Genomic DNA, 18,723 nt, shown 5'->3' with positions numbered 1-18,723 from the left:
GAAGTGAATGTTCAAATAGCAGAGGACGGAATTCAAGTGGAAATCATCTCTTATACCTGAAAAGTCACATGGCATGGATGAGTTCACTGTGGGGTTTTATCAGATATTTTTACAAAACTGGTTCCTAAACTGAGGCTGATCTAACAGTTGTTTAGTTTTCAAGGTAGAGCTGAAGGCTCCTTTCAGAAACAATACTTATAGCTCTAGAACAGAGTTTCTTCCCTGTGAGTTGTGATCCCTAATAGAGTCATGAAACCTGTGTTTGGGATTGTGACTAGAGTGGGTGCTTCATAGGACATCATTGTCTTGCACCACCCAGGGGGTCACACACTTTCTGCAGCCATGCGAATTGGGGTCATGGCTGCAGAAAAGCAAGGAGAGCTACAGTATGTTACAGTACCTAAAACTTATGCAGCCAGCATCAGATACTGGATGCATAAGGACTTTTGTTTCCCCAAAATGCTGGCATGGATAATGCATAAACTTTGGCCATCCCATGACCAAATGCTGGGAGGGAATTAGGGGTGGTACAGGGTCAGAGCCTAAAGCTGTACAGAAAGCAGTGAAATTGAGCTGCTCTCAGTATAAATGAGGCCAAATCAATTAGCAGAAAGCACTTGTCTGTGTCTGGAATCAATTCAAACTCCTTCCTTCCAATCCTAGACATCCAAATACCTGTTTAATATCTAGGTATTTATACGAACCCCAGCCACGTTGCATGGGGTTAACATACTCTTACCTCCATTACTGATAAGCTAACTTCGTCATCGGTCCTGTTTAAATGAATCTCATTATTTATATTACTTATCTCTTATGACTTATGTATATATTCTTTTTATAATTTATATATATTGTCAGCAGGCCACCACCTTCAGGCCTTCCTGCAGGTATGAACTCAGCTGACCCTGGAAGGGCCCTTCCCTGGACACAGCACTCCCAGAAGCAGACTCCAAAAATATGCTTAAAACCGCTTTATTCCATAAGCAAGGCCAAGACATTTCCTCCTCCTGACACAGTCTTTGGTTACAGCACATATCACCCCTTGTTCCTTCCTCCTGCTGGCCACAGTTTCTGGCTACAGTTTAAATCACTGCTTTCCCAGCATGGCCTGTGTTCTGAACACAGTTCAAGTCACTCACTGTTTCCCCAGCAGGGTACCACTTCTGGTCATAGTTTAAATCACTCCCTGCTTCCCCAGCATGGCATGACTTCTGGACACAGTTTAAATCACTCCCTGCTTCCCCAGCATGGCATGACTTCTGGACACAGTTCAAATCACTCGCTGCTTCCCCAGCATGGCATGACTTCTGGACATAGTTCAAATCACTCACTGCTTCCCCAGCATGGCCAGGTTCCTGGATACAGTTCAAGTCACTACCTGTTTCTCCAGCTGGGTCTGACTTCTAGCCATAGCTGAAATCATTCACTGCTTTATAGCACGACACCTCTCCCCCCCCCCTTGAGTGGAACAGCTGCTTAACTTTTCCTCCAAGCTTTCCCCAGCCTTGAAGAAGGTTTGTTATGATGCCTTTTAACTTCTTCCCTTGTACCTGAGCTAGAGCAGCAATTTCCATGGGCTCACTTCCCCAGTCATCTTGGGCTTGGATCTCCTCTCCAACCTCTTTCTCCACCTCCCATTCCATGGGCTCCTCTCCCTTTATGGTCCCCAGCTGGTCCTCTCCCTCCTGATTATTCCTCCTCAGCCAATCCCCCTCCTCTCCCTCAGGATCCTGGGACTTGTAGTTCCCTTGCTGCTCCCTTTGCTTGCCCCCAGGGCTTTGCAGGGGTTCTTGGGAACTGTAGTCCTCCTCCCTGCTACTGATTGGCTTGTTAACCAACTGAGTTGCATTTGCAAATTACAAGATACCCAGATTTAAGTGAGCAACTCATGTCGCACTATATAGAATTAGGGGGATAACTGTGCAGCCAGACTCCGCCCACATGTATGCCCATCTTTCCACTGCGTGTTATATCATTTAGATGCCATCTTACACAATAGCAGGTACTCAGAAGATTGGCATTCACACATGTATGTTCATTCATCTGCATATAAATGCTGATATTCTGGTCATTTACATACTCTCCTTATAGAATTACCCCTACACGCTGGTTCATTTGGACACAACTGGGGACTTTCTCTCATATGGTATCTTACCGTGTACATATTATTTTAGAAAAATGTATGATTAAAAATATAAAATAGTATTGGCAAGAAAGCAAACAGGCAGGCGATTTACAAAATCTAGCATGGAATAAAAAAGAAGCAAATCATTAAAAAAAATGTTTATATAAAACCTGCCCAATTTATTCACCACCAAAACCATAAATAAATAAATAGTTAAAAGCCCGACATGGCCATGTTTCACCCTCTCAAAGGTGGATAATGTTATCTGCTTCCGGATTACATAGACTGAATGCTGTATAATAAGGATTATATGGCTGAATGCTGTGTTATGGTTCCCCTGTGACAGCCCTGCAAGCACTGAGGTTATATCAGGGTAAACGGAGATTTTTGTTATGCTGAAAACTGAATGAGATCAGGAGTATTTTGATGCCCTCTTGTAATATTGCTTTTTAGAAAACTTCTTTCGCACGCCCAGAGATATGAAATTTAAATTATGAAATTCTCTTTGATTACAGCTGTTTAAACCAGTAGGTGAAATTTTCTGACAACACCACTGGGGTATGTATTTCTTTTGTTAAATTTATGAATAAGTAGCATTTGTATGGATGATCAATAAGTTTAAATGTTTTTGTTTATGGTCTGTATTTATAATTTATTTATGCATTTGGATTTGTTCACACCTTTCAGTATAACTGATACTATTTGATTTTAATTTCTATTTATACTAATAACTTATGTTTTTATCATTTATACTAATATGTGTTTATTAACAGTTCATTTGCAAGCCCTTGATACAGCCCTTTGAGAGGACGAAACACGGCCTTGTTGGGCTTTTAACTATTTATTTATTTATGGTTTTAGTGGTGAATAAATTGGACAGTTGTTATACAAATAGTATTGGCATACATGGGATGTCTCCTCTAAAATAATTATACTGAAATCCATTATTTTAATTTTAGACATGTCTAGGTTGATATGCAGTGATTTAACTGGTCAGGAGAACCTCTTGGCTGGGCCTATCCACTGAAATTCAGCGGCACTTAACTGGTCAGCACTGCTGAATATCACCACAGAGCACTAAAGTGAAAGCTGGCTATTTTTGTGTGGTTTGGGGGCAGAGTTGGCACTTAGGGACCCCTTTATTAAGCTACATGAGGGTCTACCCACGCCCAGCACACGTCAATTTGGAGTTACCACCTGGCTACTGTGTGGCTTGTGCGGTAATTTCATTTTTGCTGCAAGCCTGCTACACGTGCCTGAAAATATTTTTGATTTTCTGGCGCACGGCGAAAATTGGGCAGTAACTCCGACTTGGCGCGCAAGGCGATTACCACATGGTTAACTTGAGAGACCTTACTGCTAAGTCAATGGTTGGCGGTAAGGACTCAGACCCCAAATGAGCGTGCACCAATTTTTATTTTGCCGCACATCCATTTTCAGCCAAAAAAAAGAGATCTTTTTTGCAGGCGCACTGAAAAATGGATCCGCACGTGCCCAATACACATGTCTATACCAGCGCAGGCCATTTTTCAGTGTACCTTAGTAAAAGGACACTTAACTGTTTAAGTTAAGCTGCCAAATCGGACTGCATAAAAGAGTCCTATCTTAGGGGCTCTTTTACTAAAGGGTTGGCACGTGCCAATCCGGAACTACCGCTGGGCTACCACAGGAGCCCAGCGCTAATTCCCACCCCCAGCAAGCACCATTTTCGGTGCTATAAAAAATCTTCTATTTTTGTAACGCCAGGGCTTACCCGATGGTAATCAGGCAGTGCTGTGTGCTGCCTGGTTACGTAACATAGTAGATGACGGCAGAAAAAGACCTGCACGGTCCATCCAGTCTGCCCACCAAGATAAACTCATATGTGCTACTTTTTGTGTATACCTTACCTTGATTTACATCTGCCATGTTCAGGGCACAGATCGTAGAAGTCTGCCCAGCACTAGCCCCGCCTCCCAATCACTAGCCAGGCCTCCCTCCACCGGCTCTGCCACCCAATCTTGGCTAAGCTTCTGAGGATCCATTCCTTCTGAACAGGATTCCTTTATGTTTATCCCACGCATGTTTGAATTCCGTTACCGTTTTCATCTCCACCACCTCCCACGGGAGGGCATTCCAAGTATCCACTGCTGAGGAATTACTGCTGAGTTAGTGTGGGAGCCCCTACTGCCATCTCAATGGCTGGCAGTAAGAGTTCCTCCCCAAAATGCCCACGCAATTGTTTCACTTACTGCACGGCCATTTCTTTTCCTCAGAAAAAGACAGCCTTTTACCCACTGCGGTAAAAGGAGGCCTCAGCACACATCAAAAACATGCACTGATGCTAGTGCAGGCCCCCTTTTACCACAGCCAGGGCCGGTCTTAGGCAGAGGCGACCAAGGTGACCGCATAGGGCCCCGCGCCTAAGGGGGCCCTGCACGGCGCGCCTAAGGGGGCCCCGTGCAGCGCCTCAACTCTGCCTCGCTCATGCCTCCGCTCCAACCTCCGCCGCTGCTCGCCTTAGTCACCTGAGATGATCCCCATTCCTGCGGCTTGGCCACTCCGCTCCCGCCACCACCGTCGCGGCACCCACCCCCGGCTTGGGCCCGCTGAGCCCGCCATCAGCTCCCGAGTCCCCGAACCCTGGTGACTAACTGAGCGATGCCAGCGAGCCAGCCCAGGCAGCGAAGGCCCCGCCCCCGACGGCGACGACAGACAGTTGCAGCGCGACGGCTCACCCCCAGGCTCCAGCTTCCCGCTCAATGTCCCGCCTTCTGATGTATTTCCTGTTTCCGGACGCGAGGGCGGGAGTCACTGAGCGGAAAAAGCTGGAGCCTGGTCAGAGGTGGTGAGGACGTGAGGTGAGCCATCGTTGCTGACGCCAACAGTTGTGCACTTATGCCAAATCGAAATCGGATTCCATGCAGGCAGGAGATCAGAAGTGTCTCTCTCATCTAACGACGCTTGCGGACGGTGCAAGGGTTGGAAATGTCTGCCTCCCTGAGAGGGATTTGGCCCAACAACATTAGTTGCTAGAGAAGCTGAGCAAGTAAGATCTTCTGGCTTGGAAGAGGCTGTTTCTAACATATCTGGGTTATTTTCACATAGATCTGCAGATATTTCCCCTGATAAAAATTTGGATGGCAATAGCAGATTTAGCTAAAACACTGCTTCCAGTAATTAATGATATGACACCTCGAATTAATCATTTGGAAGTTAGACTGCAATCACAGGAAGAAAAGATTACTAAGCTAAAATCTGAGAATGGAAATCATGAAATAGCAAAATCTGATATAAAGTACGTACAATCAGTTCAAACTATTTAGTAACTGATGTGGCTCCTTGTCTCTCTGGTTTGATGGGTTACAGAGTAATAGGGGAATTTGAAAGTACTGGATCTTTTCTTAATATTTTTCCTTTATTCTCCTTTGTTATGAGAATTGGAACTACTAATTGTAGTGGACTTGAACTGAATAATTTCTGGGGAGGGGAGGTTTCATGATAGCATTGTGCTTATTATTTCAATCAGTTTTTTTGTACAAGTTTAGCTTCATTTGTCTTTATTTGAAATTTCATAAATAAAAAAAATTTCTAAAAATGGAATAATCTTATCAATGAGGTGGAGCTAGGGTGGGGGCGGGGCTAGGTTGGGACAGGGCTAGGATGGGGCCCCACCAAATTGGTCTGCATAGGGCCCCGCACTTGCTAAGACTGGCCCTGACCACAGCTTAGTAAAAGGGCCCCTTAATGTGGTGTTGCTTAGGCGATTAAGTCAGTGGCCTGGCACTGAATATCTGGAAATAACGCTGGAGTTGGTCAAACAAAACGCCAGCTATATATTTACCCTGTTCCTTTTAGCTTTGAAAGTGGGAAAATAGTGATCTATTAGATGTGAACTCTTGACTGAATCTACTTAGTGCATGACTCTAAAGCAATGGTAGTGATGTATAATAGATTCATGCAGCTTCAGGACAACTGGGTACAATTAGAGCCTTGCATAAGTTGGAGTATGTAAATATTTATTCTCCAGGAATGTTCCTTGTTAATCTTAGTGGACGATTATATGTACATGTTTTTTCTTTTCTTTTCTTCTCTTTTGTTTTACTGTTCAAAAATCTAACAAAACATTTCAAAAATGAGTAAACTAGTAAGATTATGCCAATGATATGTGCAGAATTGTACTAGACATATGTCATGCTTGCCACAAAGCTTATAGATCAGCATTCTTTTTAGAAGAGCGACCAAAATAATAAAGGGGATGGAACTCCTCTCATATGAGGAAAGGCTAAAGAGGTTAGGGCTCTTCAGCTTGGAAAAGAGGCAGCTGAAGGGGGATAGACATAAAAAAGAAACAGAAAGATTGAATGACAGTGGCAGTAAGAAAGAGACTGTACATTTTTCTTTTATTTTTCATACTATGAGAGAGTATTGCGTTCTGTTCTGGTCGCCATATCTCAAAAAAGATACAGTGGAATTAGAAAAGGTTCAAAGAAGAGAAACCAAAATGATAAAAACGATGGGATTCTTCTCATATGAGGAAAGGCTAAAGAGGTTAGGGCTCTTCAGCTTGAAAAAGAGATGGCTGAGGCGATATATGATTGAGGTCTATAAAATCCTGAGTGGTGTAGAACGAGTGGAAGTGAATCAATTTTTTACTCGTTCCAAAGTACAAAGACTAGGGTACACTCAAGGAAGTTACATGGAAATACTTTTAAAACAAATAGGAACTCTTTGCCGGAAGGTGTGGTAACAGACCGTAGCATATATAGGTTTAAAAAAAAGTTTGGACAAATTCTTGGAGGAAAAGTTCATAGTCTGTTATTGAGGTAGACATGGGAAAGCCACTGCTTGCCCTGGGATTTGTAGCATGGAGTGCTGACACTATTTGGGTTTCTGCCAGGTACTTGTGAGCTGGCTTGGCCTCTGTTGGAAACAGGATACTGGCTAGACTGACCATTGTTCTGACCCAGTATGGCTATTCTTATGTAGGTAATTTCTAGCAAGGCAGAAATTATACAGCTAGAGTGGCTGTATTCACAACTGCTAGTGGGCAATGAGTTAGAAGTGTCATTGAAGAAAAGTGAAAAATGATAGTCTGTAGGTGTTAGCTATCAGTAGAGGATTCTTAGTAAACAGTAATATCACCTGTTATCAAATTCTGTATGTGTATCGTATAATCTACTTGGGATAAATCATCTCAGATTAAAATCTATGGCAAAATAATATGAACCATTAAATTTCAATAAGAATAGAATGTGTACTATTTTTGTTCTGGACTGGAATTAGTTTTCTTATTTGATGCATAACATCATGGGTGTGTTTTGTCTGAGGTAACATTTAGGGGAGAACCTACTAAGGGGAGGAGAGAGTTATTCTATAAAACCTTTTCTGCATGTAAAAATTGTATGACATGTGGAAAAGAGATTTTATAAAATTGCACACCCACAAATGTGTGTAAAAAGTATACACATAGAAAGTGTGTGCCTCCTGTTATACAATTGAGGGGTGAGGGGATGGGATTTAATGTACTGCCTTTTTATGGTTACAATCAAAGCAGTTTATATATTATATACAGGGACCTGGGGCAATGGAGGGTTAAGTGATTTGCTCAAAGTCACAAAGAGCTGCAGTGGGAATTGAACCCAATTCCTCCTGGTTGTCAGTTCACTGCATGAACCATAAGGCTACTTCTCCACAAAAGATCAGCCAATATTTACACCGCAGTGTAAATGTTTAGAATAATGATATTTACACCTGTATGTGTGCAATGCACACGCATAAATGCCCAAATTCTGCCTAAGCACTATTCTGTAAATATGTGCATATTTAACACAGTGCATATTTTACACATTGATGTAGCATAGGCTCTAATGTACCAAGGGTGGGTTGTCTACCCCGGGTGCAGGCAGCAAAGAGGTGCACAGAGCAGTAGCATGGCTGTCAGCTCCGCCGATTCCCTGCCCCCTCTGATGTTACTTCCTGTTCCAGGGCAGGGGACCAGTGAAGCCAACAGCCGCACGATTGCTCCGTGCACATCCAGGTTGTGAGGATGATGTGCTTCGGAGGAGGGGGAGGTGAGTGATGCACTTCTGGGGGAGGGAGTAATGTGCTGAGGGGGGGGGGGGGAGGTGGTTAATGCAATGGGGGGGGGGTGATGCACCGAGGGGGGGGGGGGGGGTGATGCCCTGTTGGGGGCAAATTGGCAACCCACCCCAGGTGGCAGTCAACCTAGGTACGCCACTGCACATAGGTGGATTCTGAACAGAGTGTGGGAGGGGATCCCACTTATACGTGTAACTTATAGAATAGTTTAATTAATATACATATCTCTGGCATTTAGGTGAACATAAGAAGAACAGCCATACTGGGTAAAAAAAAAAAATCGCTGACCACAATATTTGAATATTGACCTCTAAGTGTATATGAAATGTGTGTGTTAGAGAAAAATTAACCATTTTGCGTAGAGATAGGCTTCCTTCCTTTCCTTCAGTAGGGAAGCTGAGAGTTGGTATGTATTACATGAACAAGCTGTTTGAACTGGTGTCTTGGTGAAGCTGCTGCAGTGGAGATAGGATGGATAAGGCAACAGCAGGGATGGGTAGCAGAAAATGGAAACAGTTGCTTACTGTCTGCTATATCTGTGATATTCTCATCTTGAAACATGGAATGAATTGTTCCTTCTTATTTGATGGTTAATAAACCCAACAAGAATTTAAAAAAAAAGAAAAGAAATTAATATACAAAGAATGGCATTTTCGATATAATGTTTAAGTCGGACTTTGGACGTTTTGTTCAAAATGTCCAGAATCCAAATAGCAAATATAGAGGGGCATAATCGAACGGGGCGCCCAAGTTTTCCTGAGGACGTCCTCGCAGGATGTCCCCGCAAAGGGGTGGGGAAACCCGTATTATCGAAATAAGATGGGTGGCCATCTTTCGTTTCGATAATATGGTCGGGAACGCCCAAATCTCCACATTTAGGTCGACCTTAGAGATGGTCGTCCTTAGAGATGGTCGTCCCCAATTTTCGGCAATAATGGACACCGAGGATGCCCATCTCAGAAACGACCAACTCCAAGCCATTTGGTCGTGGGAGGAGCCAGCATTCGTAGTGCACTAGTCTCCCTGACATGCCAGGACACCAACCGGGCACCCTAGGGGGCACTGCAGTGGACTTCAGAAATTGCTCCCAGGTGCATAGCTCCCTTACCTTGGGTGCTGAGCCCACCAACCCCCCCCCCCCCGAAATCCCACTCCCCACAACTGTACACCACTACCATAGCCCTGAGGGGTGAAGGGGGGCACCTACATGTGGGTATAGTGGGTTTCTGGTGGGTTTTGAAGGGTTCACATTTACCACCACAAGTGTAACAGGTAATTGTGTGGTTCAAAAGGAAAAGCACATAGAAACCTGTTTCTCTCACAGGTTCTTAGCTCAGGAATAAACATAAAGCAACTTGGAGTTCAATAGCAAACAAAATAGAGGGGCTAGTTTCTGCTAGACCACAGAAGAATGAAGTGCACAGAGTTTACCAGATAAAAGCTATTCCCTCCTCACAGCCATTTCTCTGGAGGTCTGCTTCTTCTGCTCTGGGCCTCTCTCTCTTTTCCCAGTCTGGGGCTTTTATTTCCTCTGGCTGAATCACACCCGCCTGGCTAAACTTTCTAGGTCTCTTAAGTGGCCCTGTGAGGGAATGTGCTTAAGGGTAACCAGTATCTTACTGTATACCAGTGGGGTACCTATGTGGGGCCACGGGGGCCTGGGCACCCCAAATTTGCTCTGGGCACCTGGCTGGCTGGCGGGGGTCACCAACCCCGCCAGCTGAAGACTTTGTCCAGCGCTGGTCTGTGACGGCGCCGCCGCTTTGCCTGCCCTGCTCTCTTCCCCTCATGTCAGGCACGCTCCTTTTAGTGAAATTGAGCATGCTCAGTTTCACTAAAAGGAGCATGCCAGATGTGAGGGGAAGAGAGAGCAGGGCAGGCAATGCAGTGGGGCTGGAGACCAGCGCTGGATGAAGTCTTCACCTGGCGGGGGTAGGGGATCCCGCCAGCCAAGGTATTTGTGGCAGCAGTGCTTTAGCTGGTGGGGGTTGGCGAGGCAGTGCGGCAGAGGGGTGGTGACCAAAATGTGCCCCTCCCACCTTGGGCTCTGGCCCCCTCCCACCTTGAGGTCTGGCTATATCCCTGCCATTCTATCACAGGAGCTTATTTCTCTGGAACCTTGAGTCTGATCTGACCCATTTTCAGGATTAACATCTCTTTTAACTACTTTCCTCACCAAGTCAAATTTGTCCTTTTCTGTTTAATTTTTAGACAGTTATTTTACTCCCAGACAATCATGAACTCTTATGCTTAATTTCTTTCTGTTAGTTTGGAAAAAATAAAAACAGGTCGCTAGCCTGCCTAACAAAACTGTTATAACTTAAGAACTAGATGGGGGTGGTGGGTTAGGGTTATAGTTAAGTTTACTTGTTGACATATGTTTGTTAAAATTAATAAAGATATCAAGGTATGAAACAAAAAGCAGCCATAGAAGATGAAGCATGTTCAGTGCAGTGCCTAATACCGGTCTCCACTAAAGAGGTCTGAGATTATTTTGAAGACTTCAAAATTTTCAACAGAAAATATTATATAAGCACTAGTAAAAAAAGGCCCATTTCTGGAGCCAATGAAACGGGCACTAGCAAGGTTTTCCTATGGCTCCCCCCCCCACCCGTCGTCGATGTGGGTGAATGCTCCGCCTCCGCCCTCAACGTCATAATGTTTGACGCGAGGGCGGTGAATTGCTCCGCCTCCGCCATCAACGTCATAACGTTTGACGCAAGGGCGGGGCCGAGAGACTGTGATTTTCGAGGCTTCAGAGCTTTGAACATACGAACCTTGGCTTCAGTGACGTCAGCAGCCAATAGAACGTTGAGGGTGAGTTTTATATATATAGATATTGAATGTCAGTCTATTTGTAATGGTAGCACTGTGGTAATCTAGCACATTGCTGTAAAAAAAATGCCCTCTCCAAAGGCATTCATTTATCTCTATTCCAATCTCCCTTTCAATTTTCAGCTATATATAGCGGCCAACATCACCTCAGTGTGTTCTTGACACGCAATCATAGTTGAGCAAATGTCTTAGAGAGCGCAGAGAGCAGTGTAACCCACACCAGCACACTCAAAATAAGCTCTGAAAGTAATAGTCTGTCATTAAGCCACTAAAGAAAATCACATATTTTGTACACAGAGATCTATATTTTCCAATGAACCACACTGGGAGTCACTATTGTTTGGGACCATAAAAAAGGATGTAATTACTAGAATGAATTCAAATGTACGAAAGAAAACCTGTGGGGGACTACTGCTTTGCATTGTCAAAGAACAGTTCACTTTCACATCTCCTAATATGGAAACATGAGATGTTTAGAATACATAAAACAAACCAAAACTAGAGAGAATAACTGAAATGCTTAAGTGAATTTCCAGATTCAGTTGTTTTCTTTACCACAATAAATCATTTTGTTAGAAATGTGCCCCCCCACCCGTCCAATATGCAGCACTTGAGCCTCCAGTCTCCAAAACCCCAAGGCATGTAAACATCTCTGCAATATACTTTTTGACACTCCTCTTAATGTAGTTGGATAGGGTCTGATAGTGAATGAACAAAATCAATCTTACTTTACATAGACTAGATTCCATTAGTTCTATATTTGAGGGAAATTTATTGTAAGCACAAAATGGAAATCCTGCCCATATTTATTGAGCCAATAATACAAACTTTTTGATAGCAGAGAACACCATTTTAACCACATAAATTAGTGCAGAATAAGTACAATGGCTCTGAGGGAGGGGGCAGCATGTCCCCTGCAGCCAGCACAAACACACTTGCATCCAGATTCTATATATGGTGCTCAGGTTTTGGCAAGCTACTGAGATGTGAATGCAACTTAATTGGCTAAACGAGCTGTTAACTATCAATAATTGGATGCTAACATCCAATTATTGAAGCTAATTGGCACCAACTAGAACTTGCCTGCACATTTGTAACACTGGGGTGCCTAAATCCCATAGCAAACAACCCAAAAAGGTTTTGAGCACCTTTATAAAATTCCATTCTTAACGACTTTTCTTGAAGAGGACAAGTACACCTAGGTGAACAGCTCAAGTGATGGTAAATACTGTGCGCTAACTGTTATGTGCAGTCCATGCCCAATCTCTACCCACAACCCACCCAGTCCTCACCCCAGGGGTGATATGATACAGACATTCAAATATCTGAAAGGTATTAATCCGCAAACGAACCTTTTCCGGAGATGGGAAGGCGGTAGAACTAGAGGGCACGATACGAGATTGAAGGGGGGCAGACTCAAGAAAAATGTTAGTAAGTATTTTTTCACGGAGAGAGTGGTGGATGCTTGGAATGCCCTCCCGCAGGAAGTGGTGGCGGAGGGGAAACCGGTAATGGAATTCAAACATGCGTGGGATAAACATAAAGGAATCCTGTTCCGAGGGAATGGATCCTCAGACGCGTAGCTGAGATTAGGTGGCAGAGCCGGTGGTGGGAGGCAGGGCTGGTGGTTGGGAGGCAAGGATATTGCTGGGCAGACTTATACGGTCTGTGCCAGAGCCGGTGGTTGGGAGGCAGGGATGGTGCTGGGCAGACTTATACGGTCTATGCCCTGAAAATGACAGATACAAATCAAGATAAGGTATACACAAAAAGTAGCACATATGAGATTATCTTGTTGGGCAGACTGGATGGACCATGCAGGTCTTTTTCTGCCATCATCTACTATGTTACATACCTTGGGAAGCAGCTAGTATAGGGCTTTTAGTGCACTGTTTTTTTAAAAATATGCGGTAGCTATTACCGCAGGCCTGTGCTAATGGGTAGAGTGCCCTAAATCCCATGCCAATTGCTTAGTACACTTTAGTGTGAAGATAGTTCTGTATGTTCCTGCACCCAGGACCAGACCAGGTCAGAGTAGAGAGGAGGTGTATACCATCCGGTTTCAGCATCTCCCTCTTGAGATGGTTACAATGGTACTGCCTCAACAGAAGCGTAGCCAGGTTGAGGGTGTGGGGGGAGTGGAGTGGACTGCAGCTGGCGCTTAATTTAAACGTGACAGATTGCATCAAAAATAGGCGCTGGCACCGATGGAAGTCCATTTGGGGGAGCGGTCACTCCCCTGGTGACCCACCTAGCTACGCCTCTGTGCCTCAAGAGAGTGGTGTGGAGCTAGTTTTCTCCAGGAAAGCTGTGTATGTATGACCCAGCCCTTGGGCCTTTCATTGTGTTTTGTGTGAGTACCTGTTTAGTTATGCTCAGCGTGAAGTGAGTGTGACTAGACAGATGTTTTACCCACCCTTCTGCCTGCGATTTATTAAAGGAGTGGAGCAGCAGCTTGGCCCTCAATCTGACAGAAGTAGGAGAAAGAAGTCCCACTCAGGAGCTGGACTACAGAGGAGATACAGAGGGGCATAATCGAAAGGGATGCCCAAGTTTTGCTGAGGACGTCCTCGCAAAACATCCTGGTAGAGGGGCGGGGTATTATTGAAACAAGATGGATGTCCATCTTTCATTTCGATAACACTGTCGGGGACGCCCAAATCCTGAAATTTAGGTCATACTTAGAGATGGCCGTCCCTAGATTTGGTCGTTTCTGATTTTCAGCGATAATGGAAACCAAGGACGCCCATCTCAGAAACGACCAAATGCAAGCCCTTTGGTCGTGGGAGGAGCCAGCATTCATAGTGCACTGGTCCTCCTGACATGCCAGGACACCAACCGGGCACCCTAGGGGGCACTGCAGTGGACTTCAGAAATTGCTCCCAGGTACATAGCTCCCTTACCTTGTGTGCTGAGCCTACCGACTACCCACAACTGTACACCACTACCATAGCCCTTACAGGTGAAGGGGGCACCTAGATGTGGGTTTTGGAGGGGCTCACATTTACCACCACAAGTGTAATAGGGAGGGAGGGGGATGGGCCTTGGTCCACCTGCCTGAAGTGCAGTGCACCCACTAAAACTGCTCCAGGGACCTGCATACCGCTGCGATGGACCTGAGTATGACATTTGAGGCTGGCACAAAATATTTTTAAAGATGTTTTTTAAGGGTGGGAGGGGGTTAGTGACCACTGGGGGAGTAAGGAGAGGTGATCCCCGATTCTCTCCGGTGGTCATCTGGTCAGTTCGGGCACCTTTTTGTGCCTTGGTCGTAAGAAAAACAGGACCAGGTAAAGTCGTCCAAGTGCTCGTCAGGGACGCCCTTTTTTTTTCCATTATGGGTCGAGGATGCCCATGTGTTAGGCACACCCAAGTCCCACCTTCGCTACGCTGCCGACACGCCCCTGTGAACTTTAGTCGTCCCTGCGATGGAAAGCAGTTGGGGACGTCCAAAATTGGCTTTCGATTATGCCGATTTGGGCAACTTTGTGAGAAGGACGCCCATCTTCCAATTTGTGTCGAAAGATGGCCGTCCTTCTCTTTTGAAAATGAGCCTGACAGTGTGAAAGATTTTTCTTTTTTTGGAAGAATCTGTGTGAAAGTGGCTCCCAGGAAAGACAGACTGTGTTTGACTCAGAAGGGAACAGGTTTGCCTGGGAGGTCTGTTATCCCCAAAGGACTAATTATCATTGAAGGGGGTCATAAATATAGATAGAGGAAGAATATGAAGCATTATAGTGTTTATTCAATGGTGAACACCCTAAATACAGCAAGACTACCTCAGTGCTGTACTTATTTTACATGTACAATAAGTTCAATAAAGAGAACTGGAGTACCCCATATCTGTCTCTTAGTTATCCTTTGGAGGGATATCTACAATAGGGCCTTGAAGGGAAATGCTCCCCCTCCCCGAGAGAAAACCTGCTCCTTAGGAGAAAAGTGTGCATGCTAAGAGTGACTGGGGAGAAGACTGGGAAGAAATAAATATTCTGCAGGGGCCCTGGGATGCAATTTTGAAGATGTACTATCCTGAGACAAGGAACCCCTATCTTTAGAGTAGTAAACTGGCCCCTATACCTGTTGCTCAAAGGAACGTCAACGTATGTAGGACATTTGATACATGTCTTCCAGCAAGGGAGAAGGCCTGCATGTGGAAGGTAGCCAATCAGCCTATGGCCACATCCATGGGCAAGACATTTCATACTACATTGTACATAAGTATTGCCACACTGGGACAGACCAAAGGTCCATCAAGCCTAGCATCCTGTTTCCAACAGTGGCCAATCCAGGTCACAAATACTGGGCAAGATCCCGAAAAAGTTCAATACATTTTATGCTGCTTATCCCAGAAATAAGCAGTAGATTTTCCCCAAGTCAATTCTAACCTAGGCCCACCAGTGTGTCATGGTTTTGCATTGTTTCTGTCTCCCCCCCCCCCCCCCCCAATTTTATTTGCTTATTATTGTTAACCACTTGAATATTTGTTGACAGATGGTATATCAAGTAAAATGAACTAGGAACTATATTTACTAGAATTATACATACACCAGCCAATACTTGAAAAGATTTAAGTGGCCGGAAATGACTGCCGACTAGCTAAATAGCTTGTTTGTGGGTATTTGGTTATTTTCAGCAGCACTTAACTGGTTATCTTCACAGAAAATGACTGTCTACCACCAAATTCAAAAGTAACTTGTGGGTATTCCAAGGGTGGAGTCAGGTTAACTTCTGATATTCAGCCCCTTGCTGCATAAATAAACAGCTTAAATCGGGCTGCAAACATAGCAGTCCTATCTTTAAGCGGTTTGGCTTATACGGTGAGGGAATATTGACTTAGAGGGAGATGCCCAAAGGTCCTCGGAAAGAACTGGTATTTCTACCTCAGTTAAAACAACCGATGTAGAAATACAGAGTGATTCCCAAAGCAAGTCGCATGCAAATGAGCTGCTCACAAAAGCAGCGAGCAGCTCGAAAGGAGGGAAGCCAGTCAGTCAGCTGCGCATGGGCAGAACAGCCAATCGCTAAGCGTGGCTGTTCTGCAAATGCTCAGAGCAGCGCTTGTATATGGCTTTCATACATGAATAGAAGCTGCGTGTAAGAAAGCTGCTGGTGTAGCTTTTTTTTGCTACTCAAAATTGTTGTGGGGTGTGCTTTGAGGGCTGAAGTGCGGATTGTCATGTTGGGGCTCTGGCATCTTCCTTGCCTCCCTACCACCTGGAGAGAGGGCGTGAGGAAAAAGAGGCACCCATCTCCAATCCCACACTTCACTCCTGCTCTGGCGCGTCTTGTCTCTCCCCAAGTCCTTCTCCTCCTGCAGGAGTGGCAGAGGACCCTGGAGCAGTTGTGGACTGCTTGCAACAATGAAGAACTGTCAGGACCGACAGCTCCAGACCTCCTGTTAAACTTTCCATGGTAAAGGGAGGGGCTGCTTCTGTGCATCGCTCAGAAAATGGCTGTGCATTGCTTTGAATACACATTTGAATGCTTAATAGCTCAATTAAATAGATTGGCATATGATTCCCATTGTCTGCACCCCACATGGTATCTCCCGCTGAATAACGTGCTCACTAAACCAACTGGAACCAGTCTAGAAAGCACATTGCTGGCCCAATAGGCTTTGTGCATCGGGCCCTCAATCAGCTATCTGTTAGCTGGTTCAAAAAAGTCCAGATATTCAACACTGAAGCCTGGACAGGACCCAACATTGAATATCTGAGAATAATGCTGCCGGTGGGCAGCAAAATGCTCACTGCTGCCGGCTGAATATTGGTGGGACAGTACTTAACTGTCAGGGAAGATGGCAGAGATTTTGAACAGGATGTGGGGTGGAGGTGAGTGGAAATGGTAATAAGACACTATTGGATATGAACGAATGCCCTTAGCACATTATAGATACATAGATATGGGAGAATGTAATTTTGCAAGCTCACATTTCAACAAATTCACAGCACTAGCAGGATGATTACAAATGCTCTGCCCAGAAGAGCAGTCATGAGAAAAATGCAAAAGGTGTAGACAAGGAAACCACAGTCCAGAGAAAGCCACTCCCAATGAAACTGAAAACTGTTCAAATGAGAAAAGGAACTTGGAGCAAAGCTGTGAACGGTATGAGAGATTCCAGGAGCTAGGCAGGGCGGGGGAAAACAATAGCTCCATTTCAACGCCACTTCACTGGTGCTATGTTTAATGCCAAACAATTTGTATGGCATGCTTTGTTCAGCCACTAAAATGTGACAGGTTGGCAGAGAAACAGCCAGCCAGCCGGTCAGCAAATCGATTACAGTAGGAAATAAAGCGCAAACACAGGTAGCACCTCCCCTTATCGTGCAAACAAGAGGCTTTTGAAATCATTTTGGTGAGTCAGGTTTAGATACAGGTTTCAAACATTCCCTTCTGGAAACACAGAGGATTATTGGTATAGCTCTTCAGGTCAATATTTAGGAAGCCAGCCGAACCTTTTTTAAACCCTGCCAAGCTAAACGCTTTTATTACATTCTCTGGCAACGAATTCTAGAGTTTAATTACACGTTGAGTCAGGAGATATTCATTTCAATTTAGCTACTTACTTAAGCTACAATAGTCGCTTTCTGTACAAGGAAATAGGGCTGTCTTCCAGAAAAGGTGTAATCAGTGAAAGGGGCTGGCCTTAAAAGAACTCTTATCTGAAAACTAGTAAAAAAGGCCCATTTCTGACATAAATGAAATGGGCGCTAGCAAGGTTTTCCTCAGAGTGTGTATATTTGAGAGAGAGTGTGTATGTTTGAGAGAGAGTGTGTATGTGAGAGAGAAAGTGTGTGTGAGAGATGGAGTGTGTGTGTGAGCGAGAGAGACAGAGTGTGTGTGTGTGTTTATGTGAGAGAGAGAGAGTGTGTGAGAGACAGAGTATATGTGTGTGTGAGAGTGTGTGTGAGACAGAGAGAGATAGCGAGACTGTGTGTGTGTGAGAGAAAGAGAGAGAGAGTGTGTGTGTGTGACAGAGAGATAGAGTGTGATAGAGAGTGTGTCAGAGTGTATGTGAGAGACAGAGAGTGAGTGTGTGTGGGGCTCCGAGTTCCATGACCTCCTCCTCCTTCTCCTCCCCTCCAAATTCCAGGACCCCTTCCGTCCGAGGTCTATGCCCCCCTCCCTCCCTCTCCTCTCCTCCCTCCCTCTCTCTCCTCCCCTCCGAGTTCTTGGCCTCCCCCTTCCCTCCGGGTTCCAGGCCCGCATTTTCTGTATTTATTAACACGGCTACCACACTACTTTATGCTAAACTAAAAATAAAATTCATTTTTTCCTACCTTTGTGGTCTGGCTGTTTACTGTTTCTAATTGTGTTGGTCCCAGTCTCTTGTTTCTTGTTTCCTCGATCTTAGCTCTCCCCCTTTCCATCCAGCGTCTACCCCCTCTCTCTCCCCTTTCCTTCCAGCATCTGCCCCCTCTCTTCCCACTTTCCATCCAGCGTCTACCCCCTCTCTCTCCCTTTTCCATCCAGCGTCTGCCCCCTCTCTTCCTTCTTTCCATCCAGCATCTATTTTCTCCATCCACGTGTAGTTTTTCTGCTCTTTTCCCTTTCCCTCATCTCTGTCAGTATGCACCTCCTTCCTCTTTCTTCACTCCCCTCCATCCATATGCATCTCTTTCCTCTCTCTCTTCCCTCTCCTCCATCCATGTCCACCATTTTTCCTCTCTCTCCGCCCCACC

This window comes from Microcaecilia unicolor, chromosome 2 (assembly GCF_901765095.1).
Source record: "Microcaecilia unicolor chromosome 2, aMicUni1.1, whole genome shotgun sequence".
NCBI classification, from domain to species: Eukaryota; Metazoa; Chordata; class Amphibia; order Gymnophiona; family Siphonopidae; genus Microcaecilia; species Microcaecilia unicolor.
The sequence above is the reverse complement of the archived record's forward strand: the minus strand, read 5'-3'. Positions refer to the sequence as shown.